This window comes from Plecotus auritus (genome assembly GCF_963455305.1).
Source record: "Plecotus auritus genome assembly, chromosome: 6".
NCBI classification, from domain to species: Eukaryota; Metazoa; Chordata; class Mammalia; order Chiroptera; family Vespertilionidae; genus Plecotus; species Plecotus auritus.
The window spans coordinates 151,092,882-151,115,017 of record NC_137773.1 but is presented as its reverse complement, the minus strand read 5'-3'; the positions used below and the strand labels follow the sequence as shown (position 1 = coordinate 151,115,017).

The following is a 22,136-nucleotide window of genomic DNA, read 5'->3' as shown; positions in this document are numbered from 1 at the left end:
TTAAAAGGACTCATTTTAATGGACAATCCTACCCAGGGGCAAACTGCTAATTCACTGCCCTCAGAGGTTAGTTCCAGAGGTGAGGCCACATGGAAAGCACTACAGAACAGCTGTAGTTGAGAGCGCAGTCTCAAATGTCAAGAAGATCTGGATTAAAATTCAGCTACTTCCTGGCACACTTGGGCCTGTTCCTTAACTTCCCCAGGCTTAGTTCTCTCATTTATAAAATAGACACAATAGCACATATCTCACAAGATTGTTTATAAGATATTAAGTGAACCCAAGGTACATTAACCACTTATAAGGGGCACAAAGTACTAGGTGTACCAGTTAATAATGCGGATTTTTTCCAATAGATGGAGTTACACATGTTGATATATATGCGATTTGATATGTATGCTATTTTGTTATATTGACAAAAAGCTTCAAAACTTCATATGTCACATTTTCTGAAGGTGTTAACATCATAGATATTTTTATGCTTAAAAATGTCAAATTTCATGCCAAAAAAAAGAGCATTTGCGGCAAGTTTTAATTCATTACTTTATTTTGAAGAAAAAGTTATCATATAGTTCGGGAAGCTTATGATGAACATGCTCCATCTCAAGATATTTGTGAACACTGGTTTAAATGCTTTAAAAGTGATGATTTCAATGTGAAAGACAAAGAATGTCCAGGTCAACCGAAAAAGTTTGAAGACCAACAATTACAAGCATTATTGGATGAAGATGCGTGTCAAACTCAAAAACAACTTGCAGAAAGATTAAACGTTGCTCAGCAAACAATTTCTGATCGTTTACAAGCAATGGGGAAAATTTTAAAGGGAGGAAAATGGGTGCCACATCAACTGAATGAAAGACAAATGGAAAACCGAAAAGTCATCAGTGAAATGTTGCTTCAACGACACGAAAGAAAGTCTTTTTTGTATTGAATTGTGCCTGGCGATGAAAAGTGGATTTATTTTGAGAGTCCCAAATGCACAAAATCATGGGTTGATCCAGGTCAACCATCAACATTGACTGCAAGGCCAAATCGCTTCAGAAAGAAGACAATGCTCTGCATTTGGTGGGATCAGGAAGGTGTGGTGTATAATGAGCTTCTAAAACCAGGTGAAACCGTTAATACTGATCGCTACCGACAACAAATAATCAATTTGAACCACGCTTTGATCATAAAACCACCAAAATGGGCCAGAAGACACGGCAAAGTAATTTTGCTTCATGATGACGCACCATCACACACTTCAAAACCAGTTAGAGACACATTAAAAGATCTTGCCTGGGAAGTTATTAACCCACCCACCATATTCACCAGACCTTGCTCCTTCAGATTACCACGCGTTCCGATCGATGGCACACGCACTTTCTGAGCAGCACTTCAAAACGTACGAAGAAGTGGAAAATGGGGTCTCTGAACAATTGGGTCTCAAAACAAGAAAAGTTCTATTGGGACGGTATCCACAAATTACCTGAAAGATGGGGGAAATGTGTAGCTAGTGATGGACATTACTTCGAATAAAGTCCTTTTGATGTTTCTCTTGAAATTATCGTGTTTTCTTTGATTACAAAATCTGCTATTATTAACCAGTACACCTAGGAAATAAATTATAACTATTAAAGCAGAAACACATCAATGTAGTTATTTTTCCATCTGGGAATAAAGTGATATATTTTGTTAGGTAGTAAATTAGAAACATTAGCCAAGTCTTCCATAATATGTCTCTTTAAAAAATTCCTTAAAGTATCATAAGAACCAAGTAACTTTTTTTCGCAGGCTTATCACTTAAGAACATCTCTACATTTAAGAAACCATATGGAGAGGGAGATGAGGAGACTGTGCAGAGCAGAGGAGGTAAGGAGCTAAAGAGATTGTTTTCAATGGGCAACAAATATGGTTGATGAAATGGCACCCAAATTCATAGTTGTGTATAGTTGCCATCACCCATACAAGTTCTTATCTGGTCACATGCCAGATGAGGCTGAGCAATCAGACTTCATGAAAGATGAATGCCTCTGAGTTATTTGATTTGTGGAGCTCAGTGGGGAAAATTTTCTTCATGCTTGCATGTTTCATTTGTTTGGTTGGTTGTTTACTCGTGCCATGTTGTTTGTTTGTTTGTTTTGGCTCTTCTCCTGTAGGTTGCTGTCTGTCCTGATCCTAGCTGCTAATTGATTATTAAAGGTATACAGAGTAGGAGGTCTCTCCATGTGGGACTCACCAACCTAACTCTCGGAGTTCTCATTAGTGTCAGGAGAAAGCTGCTCCATGACAATGCATTTCTCTGACATTTGGTTGAAGGACATTTGTGGTTCTGTAGAACACCCAACGGTGCTGCATAGAGATGAAGCTGAGTGTTTTTTTGTGTTTTTTTGTTTGTTTGTTTGTTTTTTCAGAAACAGGTTGAAGAGGGAATTTTAGGCAAAGTTTAGGCTTAGGTACAAATAAATTAAAAAGTAACCATAAAGGAAGAGAGGATGGAATCCTAATCAGTGACTATGCAGGACTCAACCTCTTTAATTATGTCTCAATGTGACTGGTTCTCTAGAAGAAAGTCATATTTAATAGTTTAAATATCATGAAATTTTGTCAAATACTTGTGCATTTTATGTATGAAGAAAGTCATTTTCAATAGTATATTTTAATGATAGAATTAAATTGTTCTGACTCTAAAATTCAATAGCCTTAGGTTATCATAAGAAAAATGATAAAATATTCATTTCCTTGTAATTATTCTGAGTTAGAGGTAAAATGAGAAAAAGGCCTGTAGCTTTGAAGTACTGGTTTGAGAAGGATTCTTTCCATGAAAGTAGGGAAGTAAATGGCACTGTATTTAATAAAGACCAGAAGGTCATAAAACATGGCTACTTCGCTAATCTGCTGTCCAAGTTTCAATTTATCTGCAAGCAAATATTGCCAATTTGTGCCCACACTGTTTAATCACATGTTTTATTATCATCTCATGTTTATTTAAATTTTACATAGCCTGCAGTTCAAAGGCAGAAATTCTTTGGAGCCTAACATTTCCTCCCACTCCCTGCAAAAAAATTATGGGGAATTTGAGATGATGGCTCAGTTGGTAACATCCACTGTAGTGGTAAAATTCTTTATGTTTCTGAGTCATGAACTCCTTTGAGAATTTGATAAAAGATGTGGATCTCTTCTCTAGAGAAAAAAACCTCCACACATTTGCTGACTCACTCTAAATTTGCATAGAATACCCAGGGGTTCATGGACTCCTCAGAGCACGGCTTTAGATTCCAGCATGAGAGCAACTGATTCAAAAAAGTGGATGATTATTTACACATTGGAATGGATACAAGGAGTTGAGTAGAGAGTCAAGATGAGGAAGAAATCAAATGACTTATTGACTTTTCTAGATTTAAGTATTCACAGGTTGATTTTTAAATGAATTTTCAGGATACTAAACATATCCATATCCCACTATACCTTTTTTCAATGTTTTTTATTGATTAAGGTATTACATATGTGTCCATATTCCCCTATTTCCCCCTCCGCCCCACAGCATATCTCTGAAGGGAAAATTGGTGATATATATCAATAGCCCTAACAAGGTTCATAGATTTTGACACAGTCAATCTAATTTCAGTAATCTATCCTAAGAAAATATTCAGAGATGTAGACAAAGATCTCTATGTTCAAGGAAGTTTATCACAGTATTATTTACTAGAGGCCCAGTGCACGAAATTCATGCACGGGTAGGGTCCCTAGGCCTGGCCGGCGATCAGGGCTGATTGGGGCCTTCCAACTGCTGGCCAGGGCCTTCCTTCGTTCCGCGCTGCCCCCTGGTGATCAGCACATGTCATTGCGAGTGATCCAACTCCCGGTCTCCCGGTCGAACTCCCGAGGGGACACTTTGCATATTAGCCTTTTATACATATAGATGATAACAAGAATTTGGAAACAAATTAGATGTTTAATAAACGGGCAGTCGGACATCCCTCTCATAATCCGGGACTGCTTGCTCCCAATCGCTCGTCTGCCTGCCAGCCTGATCACCCCCTAACCACTCCCCTGCTAGCCTGATCGATGCCTAACTGCTCACCTGGTGGCCCAATTGCCCCCAAATGCCCTCCCCTGCTAGCCCAATCGCCCCCAACTGCCCTCCCCTGCAGGCCTGGTCACCCCCAACTGCCCTCCCCTGCCGGCCATCTTGTGACCACATGGGGGCGGCAATCTTGTGCTAGGGCATGATGGTCAATTTGCATATCACCTCTTTATTATATAGGACCATTTATTTATTTATTTATCTATCTATCTATCATCTATCTATCTATCTATCTATCTATTGCCTGTGTTTTCTATCTAGAATATCTGTTTTGCTCACTGTTGAATCCTCAGTGCATAGAATAATGTCTGGCACATAGTAAGTATCATTACAATAAAACATTATAAGCAAAGTCAACTAATAAATAATAGATGTGGAACAAATATTTGCAACAAGAGAATGGACAAAGGGTTGGTATTTCTAATGCAGAAGAGTGAAAATCTAATAAGAAGGTACATGAAACTCATAGTAAAATAGGAGGCTCCATTATCTAAGGAATATATGAAAATATTCTCAAGCTAATACATAGTGTTACCACTTCAGACTGGCAGAAATTTAAAAGATTGGCAACCTCTATTGCCAATAGGAAAGCGGGGGCAAGAGTGCTACCATACATAGCTGGTGAGAAGATGAATTGTCTTAGCTAGTGTTGGAATGCATCCTGATACTATCAGTTAAAATTTAAAATGCGTATATGATTTGACCCACAAATGCTCCTCCTGGGCATCTGTTCTATGGAAATGAAAGCATAAATATAACATGTATACAAGAATGTTTATTGCAGCATTATTTTAGAGACAAACAGTAGGAACTTTTGCCCATCAAAAGGATAATGATTGAATAAAAATCATCACACATTACAGTATAAGATGTTATGCAGCCATTAGAAAATAATTGTTGAGAAAATGCAAGCTTCAAATATATGTGTTCCATTTTGCAAAGTAATGACAAAACCTCTCTATATGTATGTGTGTATATGTACATTATGAATATGTATGTACACTATGTGCAGTCATTTATTTATGAATACATGAGCACAAATAATAATATAAAAGCATATACAGTAGGCTGTGTCTATGGGGAGATACTGTAGATTGAGAGAGGAGTACAGATATATGGGCTAGGAAAAGCTAAACCAACACAAAACCTGCATTTAAAATAGTATGTATGATTTGCTCACACATATTGAATTTATGTAAAATTACATGTGACTGTTCACATTTATAAATATTGTAAGAGAAAAAAAATAACAAAAGAACAAGGGAAATGAGTTTTTCTGAGGCCATGGCCATTTCCGTGCAGCCTGCATGTCGTGGTGTGGCCAGGAACGACACTGTAATATGACATTGGAAATGGAAAATGAGGCAGGACTGTCATGTCCAATATGAGGAGGGATGGAGAAGGATGCCCCATCAGATAAATCAAAATGAGTTAAGTAAGCCCAAAGAACCTGCTCCTGCAGCCCATAAAAACAGTCAGCAGGCTATTACTAGTAAAAAAAAACAAAGAAATAATAAGAAACCACCACTATGAAGCACATTTGTTAGAGGCCTGATTCAGGACTAGTTAAACTCCATGGCAGACAGAGGCTGTAAAGAGAAGCATAAGACCTGAAAGCATAAGATTTCAAAGTTACATTCGGGCACTGAAGTCCACTACTGTAGAATGCAATGGGGATGATCTAACATTCAGGATTCCTACAACCATAGAATTTTGGAGCTGGATGAGCCTTGGAGGATTGTCTACTAGTGAGTCCAATGGATTTTTTAATTTACATTTTTTATTGTGATAAAAGTGTATATAACATAAAATTTATCATTTTAACTATTTTAAAGTATACAGTTCAGTGGCATGAAGTATATTCACATTGTTGTGCCAAACATTTTTTTAAGGGGCCCATTGGGGGAAACTCATGAAGGTAGACAGGACCTCTCTGTATTATCTCTTCAACTTCCTTTAGATTTATAATTTCAAAAAATTTAAAGGCTTTTTAAAAATGGGGTACCTGTGTGTGCTTTGGGAAGTTCCCTGCAGGTACAGGAGAGGCAGCATGAGCAAACTTTCAGGTGTGACCTCTTGACCCACCTTCACTCAGAGAAGCCTCACTTTATCCCTTCACCTGTGCTTCTTCAAGCGATTTCTGAAATTTCAGGTAAGAAACAGTTCCACCATAAAAAAAAAATAGGTTTGAAAACTACTGACTCTACTCCTTTATTTTACTGATGGAAAGAGATGAATTTAATTTTCCAAGATTGCTAAGCTAATAATTGGCGGGGTGAGGTGACAAATTCAGGTCTGTAGACTCCGGTTTGGTCCTCTTATAACTATTGCCTTCATTGAAATAGAAAGATTTTTGTTTCTGTTACTGGCTCTGCCACCAGTTCCTGTAACCTAAAATGAGCATCTTTAGATAGCAGCACAGGTCATTTGTGCATTTGTGCATTATAGACAGGGAGGAAACTGTAGATGGGAACAAATCTAGAGACTCATGAACCTAGGATTTCGAATTCCAACGTCTCCAAGTTTGTAACCTTGATCAGGTACGTGTGTATGCATATGCCTTTGTCTTCTGAAAGGATGTACAATGAAAGATCACATAACTGCCCTGGGTCTCAGAAATATTTAAGAGAAAAATATATGCATGCTTCTCAATTCTTTTAGCAAATGTTTAATGAGTATCTGTTAAGTGCCAGGAATTTTGATAGACACTGAGGATACAATGGTAAACAAAGTAAGACATGGCCTTTGCTCTCAGGAGCTCACTGCTGGGACGTTGAAATACATAGTTATTATTTTTAAAATATATTTCTATTGATTTCAGAGAGGAAGGGAGAGGGAGAAGGAGATAGAAACATCAATGATGAGAGAGAATCATTGATCGGCTGCTTCCTGCACGCCCCCTACTGGGGGAATCGAGCCCCAAACCCAGGCATGTGCCCTTGATCGGAATTGAACCCCGGGACCCTTCAGTCCACAGGCCAACACTCTATCCACTGAGCCAAACCAGCTAGGGCGAAATACATAGTTATTAATCTTATATTCAAACTAATGAGTAGATATTTCAGCTGATTAGAGGGGATAAAGGGTTGCAACCTAGTATAATGAGGTTATAGAACAGAAAATGACCTAAAAACAATCAGAGCAAGCTTCCCTAAAAAAATCATGCTTGAGCTGATCCATAGGACAAGTAAGAGTTAACTGGATGTGTTTGTGGAAAGATATTTATTAAAAAATTATAGTTTGATTGTTCTGGAGGGGTGCTTTACTGAAAAGATAACTTTTGTAGAGAAGGCATTATTATTTAGGTTCTTGGTAAGCTTCCTTCTTACTGTCATGCTCCCTATCACTCAGCCATCCAGACATCACCAGTCAATTATAGCACTCTTTTCTGGTAAATCCTGATACACCTTCTCAATAGAGGTTCCAGGCAGCCCTTTCCAATCACATTGCACTCAAAATGAAATGTATTTGCTATCTTGGGTATAGTAAAAAAAGATCTCTGGCTTCAAATTTAGAAGGTCTGAGTTGTAGCTGCATGGCTTTAAGTAATGATATAAGGGAACTGGCCAACATTTGGGCAGTTCACTTCAGTCCTTGTGATGATTAATTTTATGTGTCAACTTGACTGGGCTAAGCAATGCCTCGCTGGCTGGTAAAATATTATTTCTGGGTGTGTATGTAAGGGCGACTCCTGAATAGATTAGTATTTGAGCCTGTAGACTAAATAAGGAAGATAACCTTCACCAATGTGGGTGGGCATTATCCAACTTACCTAAAGCCCCAACAGAACAAAAAGGTAAAGGAAGGGCGAATTCACTCGCTTGGCTTGAGCTGAGACATCCATCTCCCCTTGCCCTTCAGTATCAGCACTCCTGGTTCTTGGACTCAGACTGGGACTTATACCAGCAGCCCCCTAATTCTTACATGTTTGAACCCAAATTGAATTATATCACCAGCTTTCTTGGTTCTTTAGCTTGCAGACAGCAGATTTTTGTCTTCCATGATTATGTGAGCCAATTCCTATATCTCCTATATATCTTATTGGTTATATTTCTTTGAAGAACCTTGATTAATACAGTCCCAAAAGAAGACAATAAATCCTGCTACCCCATCCTATAAATTACATGAGAGAGTCTATGGGATGAGGCCTCTTTGTGTTCTAACCCTCAATTGATGGAAAGGAGAGTTAGCCCAGAAAATATGTCCTTGGGCAGTACCAGAATTTGTGAATTTGCCTAGGGGTTACAAAAGTATTTTGCTGAGACTTGCAAACTTAAAACTAAGAAAAATGTGAGTACTAAAGGCATGCAATTTCAAGCCAGAAGGGCTGCTATTAAAACTTTACAGAGATGTTGCATGCACGTAACTTCAGATTTGTGGCACTCCTGTCTCTTCAGGGCACAGAGCCATGGTCATGTTCTCTGAACAGTAAAGAATCAATTACACCACAAATTATGGTTGATGTGGAACATGGCTACTTTCTAGAACTTCTGTTCATTTTGAGCTTAAAGATGCATATAAAGCCTTAGCCGGTTTGGCTCAGTGGGTAGGGCATCGGCCTGTGGATCAAAGGGTCCCAGGTTCGATTCTGGTCAAGGGCACATGCCTGGGTTGTGGGCTCAATCTCTAGTAGAGGGCGTGCAGGAGGCAGCTGATCAATGATTCTCTCTCATCATTGATGTTTCTATTTCTCTCTCCCACTTCCTCTCTAAAATCAACTAAAACATATTGTTTTTTAAAAATGCATATTAATACCATTTTTATAGTTTTTCTCTTAACCTCTACTTTCTATAAGAACTTGTGATTGCTGGCTGAAGTTTTGCCAATCACAATACCCTAGCAATTGGCAAAGGATTACTGAATTTCAAAAGATATTTTTCTTTGTAAAATTTTTTTTTATCTCAACACATGCTAATACCTTTCACACTGGCTTATGTTGTGCCATTGAAAAAGATATTCTGCATATTCAATGCTCTGTGCAGAACCACCCGGGTATCCTATCACCTTAATACCTTTGTTGCCATCAGTGGCATCCTCCGAAGATGGACCATAGGCTCTGGAGTGAACTTGTTCTCACAATGTCTAATCAAAAAGACAGACACTTGATTCAGGATGTAATTTTCATGCTTTTTACTTCTCTCATTTTATGATGGATAGTTGGCATTATGCTAATAATAATGATTATCTTTAGCATTTGATTACATATCTTACCCAGCGACACTTTTTTTGACTGCAGTTTTTCATATCTGTGCCAAATTGCATGGGAGTTACAGAGATTTCAATGTAATAAGTGGAAAGGATGCTAATCTTAATTCCACTATGTAAGTGTGTTGGCAAATGAGTCAAAATGACACAAGTAACTCTGGGTGTCGGCCCAGTTCCATTTACTTCGAAGAAAAATGAGGGCTGGGTCTTCTGCTTAACTATTGTCATTTTCATCTTCCTCTTCCTCCCTCCAGCACTCAATTTGAGAGGGGTTTAGAGGGGCTGGATGGCAAACGTTACACGGTGGTGCTCATCAGTGTTTAGGATGTGAACAGAACATCCCTTTGGGTATGTGTATGGAGAGTGCCAAGTTACAGAGGCTTAGTAGAGCTACTCCTGTGGCCTAACCACTCGGGAAGCTGTGTTTTTATATTGTGTGTGTGTGTGTGTGTGTGTGTGTGTGTCTGTGTGTGTGTCCGGTAGGTGGTGTTCTATGATCTGAGCGCTCCTGCTCCATCTGTCAGGTATTTGCCACTTTGTTGTCACTTCCCTACAAAGTTTTCTTTTTTGTTCATTGCTGCTCCCTTCTTGACTGACAGTCAAATCTTAGGAAAGGTAAAACATGCATTCCTAGGGTGTTCTCAGCTCCCTGTAATAAAGTGCTGAAATGCAGGCAAGTCTTAATGCAATTGAAAACCCAGACAGCCGTGGACCTGTGAGGGGCAGTCCTCCTGCGTCCCCCAGAGTCTTTATATAAACTGTCCCACTTCCCTTGCAGTTCTAGCTGGGACTCAGGAGGATTGCTCTGAGTGAAGTGAAATAGTACATATAACATACTAAGCATAGTACATAGCACACCACACGTGGCCAATAAATAGTAGCCATTATGACTTATATTGTTGTTGTTGCAGATGTTGTTGGTTGCTACCCTAAATCCATTGCTTCCTTCAATCTTGCTGGCAGTTCCCTCGTTGTATTCCCCTCCCACTTCACTACACCAATGATAGATTTAGGGTGGGCAGCTGACCCAGCTCTGACCAATAGCACATGGAGGAAGTTCTACTGAGGACCACAGAAAAGATTTGATGGAAATATTTACATGAAAGGGGCATGTTTCGTTGGTTAGATGTTATGGTGTTTGGATGTGACAATTGGGACATGTCAGGGGAAACAGTGGTAAGTACTGCCCCCTTTACTTTTCCATACAGCTGGAGGAGTAGGTGGGAATGGATCTGTCTCTGTGGGACAGCTATGACTATCTGTTTTTCTTGCATGTTGAAGAGGGATCATCTGTAAATAGACAACTGTATGCAGCCAGCCAGAAAGTACTAAGGTCCCAGGATTTAATTTTAAGTTGGGAGAAAGTAAGATGTCCCTCTTCAACCTGGAGCCTCAGTCATGTGGTCCAAATAGCTCCTAGCAGGACTCCACTCTGGGTCATGGGCTCACTCACAAACCAAGTAGAACTTTGATTTTTTTTAAATTTTCTTATTGAATTTATTGAGATGACATTGGTTAATAACAGGGGTGGGCAAACTTTTTGACTCGAGGGCCACAATGGGTTCTTAAACTGGACCGGAGGGCCGAAACAAAAGCATGGATGGAGTGTTTGTGTGAACTAATATAAATTCAAAATAAAGGAGCGGATGGGGAGAGCAAGAGAACCGGATAGAACAGCTGGATCTGGCCCGCGGGCCGTAGTTTGCCCAAGGCTGGTTAATAAGATTATATAGGTTTCAGGTATACAATTCCATAATATATCATCTGTACATTATATTATAGTATTGTTTGTTTACCACCCCAAGTCAAGTCTCCTTCCTTCACCATTTCTCCCCATTTAACCTCTCCTACTTCCACACACCCTCTATTCCCTCTGGTAATCACCATACTATTGTCTGTGTCTATGAGCTTTGTTGTTCTTTTTTCTTAATCCAAACTTTGATTCTTAATAGCTCTTCCTCAGATGTGTAGTTCTCTGAGCAAAGGTGTTTCAGGACCTTGGCCATAACACCAACACAATAACATCAACTCCCCTGTCTACTCCCTATCAGCCTAGACATAATCTGTTTATTCAGTCTTATCAGGGAGATGAGGTATGACATACAGATGTGGAGAATCCATGTAACTGAAGCTGAACCCTCTGTTCAAGCCTTTAATTTTAATACATTTTTTTGTAGAAATACTAAAGAAATAATTTTTATTATTTTGCATTCTCTCAAGGGCTGAATGTATTTTAAACTGTTCCCTATGACGTAGAGTCACCTTTAGGACCCAGCTCTGATTTCCATGTGTGGCTGTCTGCAGCCTCTCCTGCTTTCATACTCTGAGCTCACTGAGCATGCTCATGATGGGAAAAACATTGGGGCAGGACTCAGGGTGCATCTTGTTTATAAATATTTAGATCCTCTTGCTGGCGGGGTGGGTGGGGGGGGGGGAGGGTGGAGGGATGATGGGCGTGTCAGAAGGCAGGAGCTGGATGAAAGGAAAGGGAAGTGGGGTCATTAGAATCTCCCTGAGGTGGGGATTCAGAGAACCAGGAGGAAAACTTCCATGGATGGAGGCACCCAAGGAAAGCCCTGGGCGGGCTGAGTAGGACAGGGCTATGTGACCCTCTGAGATCAGGTTGCTAGGGTTGGAGAGTCAAAAGACAAGTGGTAGAAGGTGTCAGGTTCTTTCTGATGTTTCTTCTCCTTGTGTCCCCTTTCTTCCATCCTCCTCCCTAGAACCTTCTAACAAATGAACTTTGAACCTCTTCCCAGTCTTGGGGCCCTGTTTCTGCCCCCATCTCCAGCCTGCCCCCACATTCTTGACACTCGCTCCCTCTTCCTCATCTCTTATCTGAGTCCTCCTTCTGCAGAGCTGGGTGGGAAGATCTGGGTCTGAGCCTGCCAGACATAAGGCTGCTGAAAGCCGCTTGGTTATATATAGGATAAATACTTCAATATTTCACAAAAAAGAGTGGCTGCTTTATAAATTTTAAAGAAGAGGAAGCTAAGTCTATAAAGAAATAGGAAAATTTTGTTTCTAGTGTGGATTGACATAGGAATCTCTCCATTCTAGTAATTAAAAATAGTTTTTAAAACTGCATGTCACTACACCATTAGTACTTTGTAAAATCAATTATTAAGCAACCAGACATTTTAGAACAGAATAGAATAGAATAGAATAGAATAGAATAGAATAGAATAGAATAGAATAGAATAGAATAGAATAGAATAGAAAGTATCAGGTGTGTCACACATAGTAATAAAAAGCATTGTTGAAGGATAAATGTAATTCAGTTAAATATATACAAAGGTAAGAATACTAGTATAGGAACAAAAATGCAAGGCTGAATGTGTTTTTTACTGTAGATGGTGAGCAAAACATTTGAGAACTACTGAATTCTAATAATTACACCTGGAAGTCAACTTGGGACCAGATATGGGCCTCCCCTTGGTTCTGGGAAGGTATCTGAAGTGTCCACATAAATGTTCCCTCTTGATAGAATGTATTGCTGCACAGAGGCCAAGGTTAGTCTTTGGGATCACGAATGGAATCCTCTACCTCCTTCAGTGAAATACTCACCTATGATTTTGGATATTTCTAAAAGTCAATTTGGGACTGGACAGAGGCCTCTCTCACATGGGTAAATGGAGTAATTGCAGAAATAGCCAACCTTCCTTTAGGTGGATCCTCCTGCACCATCTTCCACTTCTGTAAATGAGGCTGTGGGTGTGGCTTCATCTGGCCTTAGGAGGGTCATCTGCTCTCCATCTGTCTCTAATCTAGACTGTGTTCCAGTTTCATTCAAAGATAATGGTCTCAAGAAGACTTCTCTCATGTACGCTCATGGATGGTGTGGTTAAATTCGGTGGGAAAAAATCCCCAAACATCTGGAGATATATATCCAGAAGTTCTGTCACCTCATAGCTAGTTTTTTATTTATTTATTTATATTTTATTGATTTTTTTACAGGGAAGAAGAGAGAGGGATAGAGAGTTAGAAACATCGATCAGTTGCCTCCTGCACACTCCCTACTGGGTATGTGCCCACAACCAAGGTACATGCCCTTGACCGGAATCGAACCTGGGACCCTTGAGTCCGCAGACCGACTCTCTATCCACTGAGCCAAACCGGTTAGGGCTCATGGTTCGTTTTTACCCATCTCTTCAACCACCAGTTCTACACTTTCTTTTGCCCCTTCATCCTTCTCTGTCTTCATAGCCAGGCTGAAAATATTTACTTACTGAGAACCTAGATATAACTTCTAAACTTTGATATATATCATGCCTCCTAGGCTGCTGATTTCCCATCCCAAGACCAACAAACTCCATTGCCAAGACCTTGATGGCATTGAGCCTCTAAAGATGACGTATCCCTGCCATTCCAGGAAGTGTGGGGGATTCTTCACTGGGATCCATGCAGTGATCATTTAGAATATTTTATTTGCTCCAAAATCCAATATAAATTTTACTTTGATTATTAAGCTTATCGATTTTCAGAACTTTCCTGTTCAAGCTGCTCTGGTAGTAAACCTTTTGGAGCCAAACCATTGAATTCTGAGATATGTAGTAAGAATAGATTTATGTTTGCCATTAATAAAGACCCACTTTTTAAGCTGTAGCCTTCTTTAGCTTTTGACATGCAAGTCAAAAATTCCTACTTACTTTAGTTTGTGTTAATGTGTCTCAATAGAAAAAATGACCAGTGAAATACAAGCTGGCAAACTCAGATCCATATGAGACCAAACCATACATTGATCCAGATTAGCAGGGAAAAATTTAGGACACCACTAGCAGTATGAGTGTTAGGTTAATTGCTGTAAGTGGTAAGATCTGTTTTCTAGGCAGCACCTACATAGGCCAGCATATATTTTAGGTGCTGGATAACTGAGAGTTGTTGGTATTTTATTTCCTTTTGTTATTCTCATCACCCCGACCAGGCATACTGCAGAGTAATGGTTTTTGTTATAAGAGGGAATTACGTGCATGGATGGTTCAGTACAAAAATCTCACCCATTTAAGAACTAAATACCTCAATCTGTGCTTCCTCCTCTTGGGTCATCAATGCCATTACTTAAAAATGTACAATGTATATTATCTCAATAAGAAGGAATGGTTTTAAAACAGGGCTCAGATAGTTAACCACTTCCAACTCCCCCTCCACCCTCAAAGTCCTGTGGGACTCCCGATTCTCTGGGGAACATTCAGCAAATTTACTGTTTCAGAGCCAGGCTTGTATCTCAATGAACTGATTGTATTTCGGCAGTTTTCCCTGGAGGCAAGTCTTCTCACAATCTTCAATAGAATATTGCAGCAATAGTCTTATTTATTTCTCTTTCTCACATACTCAGACCTCTACATTCACAACTTCTGGTTCCTCACCTCCTGTGTTGGGGCACAGGCTAAGTAAGCTGCTGTGGTGAAGAACTCCGAACTATGTGTCTTAGATTCAATCCTGGTTTATATGAGTTAGGACTTCTTTCTCATCATGTAACGTTTCAGAGGTAGGTAGTCCAGCCTTGTTGTGCAGCTGTGGTCCACTCAGGAATGCAGGTTCCTTTTATCATGTGGCTCCACCAGGCTCTATCTAGAATGTTGTCTTCAACTGAGTGATGAGGACAAGGTTGACTCCATGGATCTGAACAATGGGGGGGAATGGAGTGGCCATTAGCTGAAATAGGAAGATGACAGGAAGAGAGATGTAGGGAGCAGAGATGAGGAGCTCACTGATAGTCATGATAAGTTCATACATTAAATTGGGAATATAAGTAGGTAGTTGAATAAACAGATCGGGAGTCCAGAGAAGAGGGCCAGGCTGTAGATGTGACTGGAGGGGTCAGCTGTCATGGACCTTGATGAAATCAGCAAGGGAATAGTGTCTATTAAAAAAGAGAAAGGGATTAAAGACTGAGCCCTCGGTCACTAAAAAGAGTGGAGGTTGGGAATGTGAAAAAGAATCAGCCATTGAATGAAAAGCAACAACTAGTAAGTTAGTGGCATCCTTGAAGCTAAGAGAATACTTGTCAAGGGGAAGGGAGTGATCAACTTGTCAAACGCCACTTGCAAGTTAAGTAGGACTGATTGAATTTAGCTTCAAGAGGCAGGCACAGATCTGCAGAGCAGAGGTGAAACTAAGCGATAAGAAGGGCTCCTATTTTATTGATTCATTTATTTTTTTCATTCATCACTTCAGGAAATATTGACTACATACAATGCATCCTACATTCATGACATATGCCTTTAGGAAGATAATCAAAAAAGACTGTTCCTGCATTGAGCTGTGTGTCTTAGATTCAATCCTGTAAATAGTGCTGTTTCTCTCCAGAGATTCCCTCTACTCTCTCCTTCAGAATCAGTTCATTTCATTTACTGTATGCACCAGCTGCTTTGATGACCAAAAATGGCCACCCAATAAGAAGAGGACCCTAAAGATAAACTACAGGATAAAACAATCAGAAAAAGCACAACCCAGCAAAGAAATCTGACTGAGGGTTGAGTAGGGAAGATGCACAAAACTCTCGGAGGAGCTGGGCTGCCATGAAAGTCCTCTCCAGTTTCACGGGTCAGAGATTGCCAAGAGGATTTCATTGCAATGCGTGTACACAGGCGGTCCATGCTGATGATTCATTTTAATGAAGTGGAACAATGGCATAAATTAGCCAAATCAGCTCTGAAATCACTACATGCTTATGTTTGTATTAAAATGAGCTCGCTTATCTGAACACACATCAGCACAGAGGGTGGGCCTGCAGCCAGGAGGATGTCAGGGAGATGGTAACAAGGCAGGACATGAACATCCACCAGAGAAAACTCACAAGGCAGAAGATAAAGAAGTGGGTGTAATCATCCAACTGGTATTAGACAGGCTGCTCTGAGGCAAACAGGTTCCCACCAACAAGGGGGCCAAAGCCTCTGGTTCTGGTGAGATCTCAGGCATGAGCAGTGTGACCTCCGGTACCAGGGTTCCCTTTCTCGACCTTCTACAGCAAAATGAGGGAGTGGGACAAGGTGACTTTTGAGGTCTTTTCCACCTCTTACGTTTCAAAACTAAAGTATCCCAAATGTGCAAGAAGATTCACTTTGTTGATAATTAGTAAGTGCTTTTTTCACCCCACTGTTAGTTTTGACCCAGATGTGGGCTTTACTAAAAGTGTCAATGATTTTATCCTTATAAGATGCCACATGCACACAACAACCTTGGGGGCCTAATAATGTGTGGTTATTTCCTGCCTCTAACCCACACACTCAGGATTTGTCCCCTATATGCCTGACCAGTGGGGTGGCTGTTGGTAGGAATTGAACATTCTGTAACCTAACCTTCCCTCCCCTCTCTTCTCCTCTCCTCTCCTCCCCTTCCCTCCCTTCCCTTCCCCTCCCCTCCTCTTCCTTCCCTTCCCCTCCCCTCCCCTCCCTCCACAATGGTCTGTTTTTTAAGCCAGGCTTTCCCCCATGTAGCATTAAAGATTGCTCCAGACTGACACTGAATTCACAGCTAGTGACTCCTGCAAAAAAAAAACAAACACAACAAAACAAAACAAAACCCATGGGAATTCCTTTTATTTTATAGCGTATACAACAACACCTGCAAAAAAATAAATAAATTTGACTCACTGGGAACCTGCCAACCCCTTGGACTAACCAGTGTGTTTAAAGGGTGAGGTAGTCTGATTGGTCACATGCAATTCTTGAGGTAGGGGAGGTGGAACCATGTTATTGACAGTTCCATCTGGTAGCAAAGGGTATTTTCCCAAAGGAAAAGTATACAGAAGGGAAGAATTCTAGGCTGGCAAAGCAAAGGATGATTACTAAAATACCCCTTCTATTTAAAATATGTTTAGCTTTTTATTGATTTAGAAGAGTTCTTTATATATTAAGAATATTAACCTTCCATTTGTACTATACAAATTGTATATGTTATTTCAGTTTGTCTTTTCACTTATTAATGGTATGTTACTTCCTCTTAAAGTAATTTAAAAATTTTATGTAAGTCCCTAGAATTCGGTGAGCTACCTTAGAGCTACCACTTAAGGAGTGCCTCCCCAGGTCTCAGGGCTATACAACACCTCATCCCACAGACCTGAACAGCTAAATATGCTAAAGCTTTAGTTCCCTACCTTCCTCAATGATTTCAGGCATCAATTAATTTTCCCATCTGTAAAGTGGGTATTATAAGGGTATATAGTTATGTAACAGGGTGTCCTTATTTTTTGGAAGTACATACTAAACTATCAGGAAACCTATGGCTTATTTAAGTCCATGGTTTGTTACTGGTTCCTCCAAAAACATTATAAACTGATGAAAAAACGATAGATACAGAGGCAGTAAAGCATCAAACAGACTGTCAAATATACTACTATTTCTACTCTTCCTTATTTGAGGTTTTTCCTAATTAAATAGTTAAAAAAGGAAGTGAAAAGAGAATCACCGGACAGTTGTGGAGCATGTGAGTTCCTTACTGTACCTGTCTTCCCCTCTCTCAATGGCCAGGTGGGGGTTTGGGTTCCAATGCAACCCTATGGAGTGCACGCTGCAGGCACTGCCCCTGGCAGAGCTGTTGCTGCTGAAGGTGGGGGGGTCTTGATACTGTGGAGGAGCTGTGAACTTCCATGGAGCCTTGCTTCAGGCTAATCCCCAGCAAGCTGTGCAAGGCAGGGGCCACGCTGCCTAAAGACCTGCCTGAACTTCCACTTCGACAGTTTCTTGTGGGAGCTCAAGTCACACTTTTCAGAAAATTTAGGTTGAATAAGAACCAGCTTTTTATGAAAAGGGAGGAAAAAGACTTGCCCCGGAGCTTGCTAACATTGATTCAGAAAAAGATGTGAACTCCTCGACAGTCTCAGCCCTGTTGAAAAGGAATATGAAAAACTGGAGTCACCTTTGGAAAATACTAGCCTAAAGAAGAAGTAATCAGAAATGGGAGGAAACTGAAAAGTTTAAGGATGAAATCACTTCCTGAGAATAAGACTCGAATGAAGAAAGCTATCTGCACAGAACAAGAGTAGTTGGCAGCTGAAATGATAAGAATGATCCACTCACTGGACAAAGAATTGAGTCATCACATCAAAGCAGCTTTTCCAACAGAATGTCAGGCCAACAGCCAGTCTCCATGTGGTCCCTCCTAACAGGTGGACCTTCATGTTGAAAACAGAGCTCTCCTCCCCTCCACTTGGGTCTCACCTGGGCTACATTCACCCATATCTTCCTCCTATCTGAATTCTTTTTGTTGTTAATCCTCACCCGAGGATATTTTTTCCATTGATTTTTAGAGAGAGTGGAAGGAAGGGAGGGAGGGTGTGAAGGGTGAAAGAGAGAGAGAAACATCGATCTGAGAGAGACACATCAATTGGTTGCCTCTTGAACGCACCCTGACTGGGCCCAGGATCAAACCTGCAACTCAAGTACGTGTCCTCTTGATCAAGAACTGAACCCGCAATCCCTTGGTGCATGAACTGATGCTCTAACCACTTAGCTTCACTGGCGAGGGCTGAATTTATTTTTGCCTGTGGATCTAAGGGGAAATTTTCTGCAAGTGGTTCTTTTTCTCTTTCTCTGTCTCCCTCTCCTCTTCTAGATTCCCCACTATCGCCACCCTTGCATCCTGAAAATAGAAGTGAATTCATTCTGGACTAACAAACAAACAAAATATTCCAGAACAATTCTGAGAACTTCCAGACTGTATTGAAAAACTTGGGACCTCCTTTTATCTCTTTTTGGAAAAAAAATAGCTTTGGAATGATTTTTCTTTCATTATTGGTTGAAAAAATTAATGCTATTTAAGAGACTATATACTTGTGCTCAAATTGAGCTTGAGGGGATGTGGTTCTGAATGTTTTGGAAATAATATTTACATAACAACTTATGAGTAATATTTTCAATTATTTTATTCTATAGTTAGTATAAATACTGTATTTTAATTTCCATTATTATAATCTCAACAATAATAGGAATAATATATGTGTGATTCAGTTATAGTTATTTTAAACTGCAGAAAAAAGTTTTTGTTTGCATAGGGATGCACTTACTGTAGTTATAAAGCAAACGTAAAAGTTAATTTTTATCTAACATCTGCATTCTCTTGTTCTTTGCAGCATGATTCACAATAGCCACGATATGGTTACAACCTAAACGTCATCAATGGATGAATGGATAAGGAAAATGTGACTTATACACAATGGATAACAACAAGGGAATATTATTCAGCTTCCTCCACAGAAGAAAATCTGCCAGTTGCAACAACATGGATGAACCTGGAAAATGGTATGTTTAATGAAATAAGCCAGTCACAGAAGGACAAATACCACATTATTCCATTTCTATGAGGTATCTAAAATAGTCAAACTCATTGAAACAGAGAGTAGGAAGATAGTTGCCAGGGACTGGGGGCAAGGTGAAACGGGGCATTGCTATCCTGCAGGTAGATGGGTATGTTCCACAGGTCTGCTGTATAACACTGTCACATGTTCAAAGTCAGATAAAAATGGAAATCCTGAGCCCTTTTTTGCTCTGGTATTATTTTCATTTAAGGCAAGAAGCTTCACACTGTCTGCCTCCTTTCCAGAAAAGTAAAATCTGCCTGGTGGGGGGGGGGGGGGGAAGGATGCACTCTGAGGGGTGGAGAGTCCCCACACTGCTCCAAACTCTAGCACACATTTAAGACATTTTTAAATTTCCTCAGGTGAGACAGGAAATGAATGGGGGCTAGTAACAGTTGCTGATATTCAAGTGTGAGACTTGCATTTAGCATCTGTCAACGAAGGGCCTTAAAACTCCTTCCAGCCAGCAGTCTGCTGGGTTATCGTCCATGAAAGCTTTGACCTGGCTGAGGAGGAATGACGCAGAGGCACATGTGGGTCAGCAATCTGGGGCTTTACAGAGGCTCACGTCACACGCATCTGACACTATTTTTAGGAATTTCAGCCTTCACACCATTGTTCCACATATGATAGCCATCGCTGTGTCTGCACATATTCCTCTGATGTGAATGACAAGTCTAAAATTAAATCCATTTTCTTTTGGATTAACTGTTCTTCTGATGCCACCACCGCTGCTGCTGCTGCAAAAACAAACTAACAAAAATATGTTACACAGATTTATTTTTAATAATTTCCTTAAGAGAGAGGTCAAGGGAGCTTTTCTGAGCAATTCCTTGAGAGCTGATTCTGGGGGTAATTTATCTGTCTCAGGTGATGCCAGCAACCATAGAGGCTGCTCTGTCACATTTTGTGGAATGAATGGTTGTCCCTATTCCAGAGTATCTGTAATGGGAATAGATCCCCATCTGTCAAAAGTGATTGGATGCCATTCAGCAGAAAGACAATTTGATTCAAGCCCTTTTTTCTCTATACTAACCAGCACCTCCCTCTAATTCTGAGAAATGTCATGGTGTATGGAGAGATCATGAACTTTTTAGTCAGCAAATTGCAATTTGAATCTTGAAATTGCCACCCATTATCTGTGGCCACTTAGGAGAACCCACTCTATTTTTCTGAACTTCCCTGTTGCATCATAAAATAGGGTTGCTGGGAGAATGAAGTGAGAGAATGTACAGTGTGTAGATGGTAGGGACTTGGTCAAGTATGTTTTCTCCCTACTCGTTAGCCCAAATTTAAGAAGTGCTGAGTGACAATGTCAATGTAAGTGGTGGAACAAACAAAATCCAGCTGATAACTTACACATGAATTCATTGAATCATTCATTCAGTTAGTACACATTGATTGAGTGTTTTCTTAGTATTGTCCTGAGAGCTGGGAATCAGACGTGAGCAGGACTTGGATCCTGATACCCCATTCCCAGCCCCTGCCCTGGAGAAAGCAAAGGGCAGATGCTGCTCAGCAGTCAGGCTCAGAGGTGTAAGTGCTGAGCAAATTCAAAGTCAAAATAGCACTGATGTCCCGAGGCCATTTGAGCTGGTCAGCATCCTCAGAGCCAGCCCTGGTCAGGCCCTGCAGTCTCCTGGTGACGACATAGGACCACTTTTTTGCTGATGGACAGACATAGGGTTCCTAAGATGAAAGCGACTTAATGCTGCCCTGGCTTATTGAGTGGACTGTGGAAAAGACTGATACTTCCTTCTGTTTTCAAAAGTTTTTGAGGGCAGATGAGATGACCTCAGACTAAAGCCAGAAGACCTGCTGGGTCTACATGAAATATGTGTGTCTTCTTTGGCAGGCTGGGACTCAGTGGTGAGAGGTGTGTGTGCGACATATGCCTTCACCTGTGACAGAGCAAATGTGTACTTTTGAGTGAACTCACAGAAAAAGCAAGAATGCCCTTCCTCTGGATGCTGCATTTTATTCATTCTATAAGCTGTCTGGTTTTAGAATCATAATTTTTGTTTCAGACCAATTAAAATGTAAGTAGAAGAAAATAATATAATGAGTTGGTTTATAAAGGAAACGCTTACCGAGTAAGGAGAGCAGTAGTTTCTTAATGCTTATCTCTTCATCCCTTCTCTTCATTATTTACCTTGATCCTCCATGCGCCTGTACGAGGTTGATATGACAATCTTTGTTTTGCATAGAGGTAAACTTGGATTTGAGAGGCAAATAATTTGCCCAAAGTTACACAGCTGGTAAACGGCAAAGCCAGGTCTGTCTGACTCTGAAGCTCACAAGCTCCACGGTGCTTTCTGCATGGCACCAGCTCTGTATAATATAAGTAGAATGTGTGTGATATGATTTATAATATGAGCATGTGCAAAGTGCCACAGGAACCCCACCCTGGGAACAAACCCTTCTCCTAGGGAGCCCATAAAATGCTTCACAAGACAGCCGTCTCATTTTAGAGGCAAAAGTAATGCAGTGAAACTTGGAGAGGTGGTGACTTGCCTGAGGTGGCAAAGTGGCAGCAGTAAAATAGAACCAAAGGCTTAAACAGTGCTT

The 22,136-nt window shown here is 40.4% G+C and overlaps 1 long non-coding RNA gene across 1 annotated transcript in view; it reads left to right on the top strand.

The window, feature by feature from the left end:
- Window positions 1–19,489, top strand: part of LOC308249996 — a 135,251-nt gene extending 115,762 nt beyond the window's left edge. Inside the window, exon 3 of the long non-coding RNA XR_013960815.1 lies at window positions 19,344–19,489. This is a non-coding gene — a long non-coding RNA (uncharacterized lncRNA). The remainder of the gene's footprint in view (window positions 1–19,343) is intronic.
- Window positions 19,490–22,136: the final 2,647 nt, after the last annotated feature.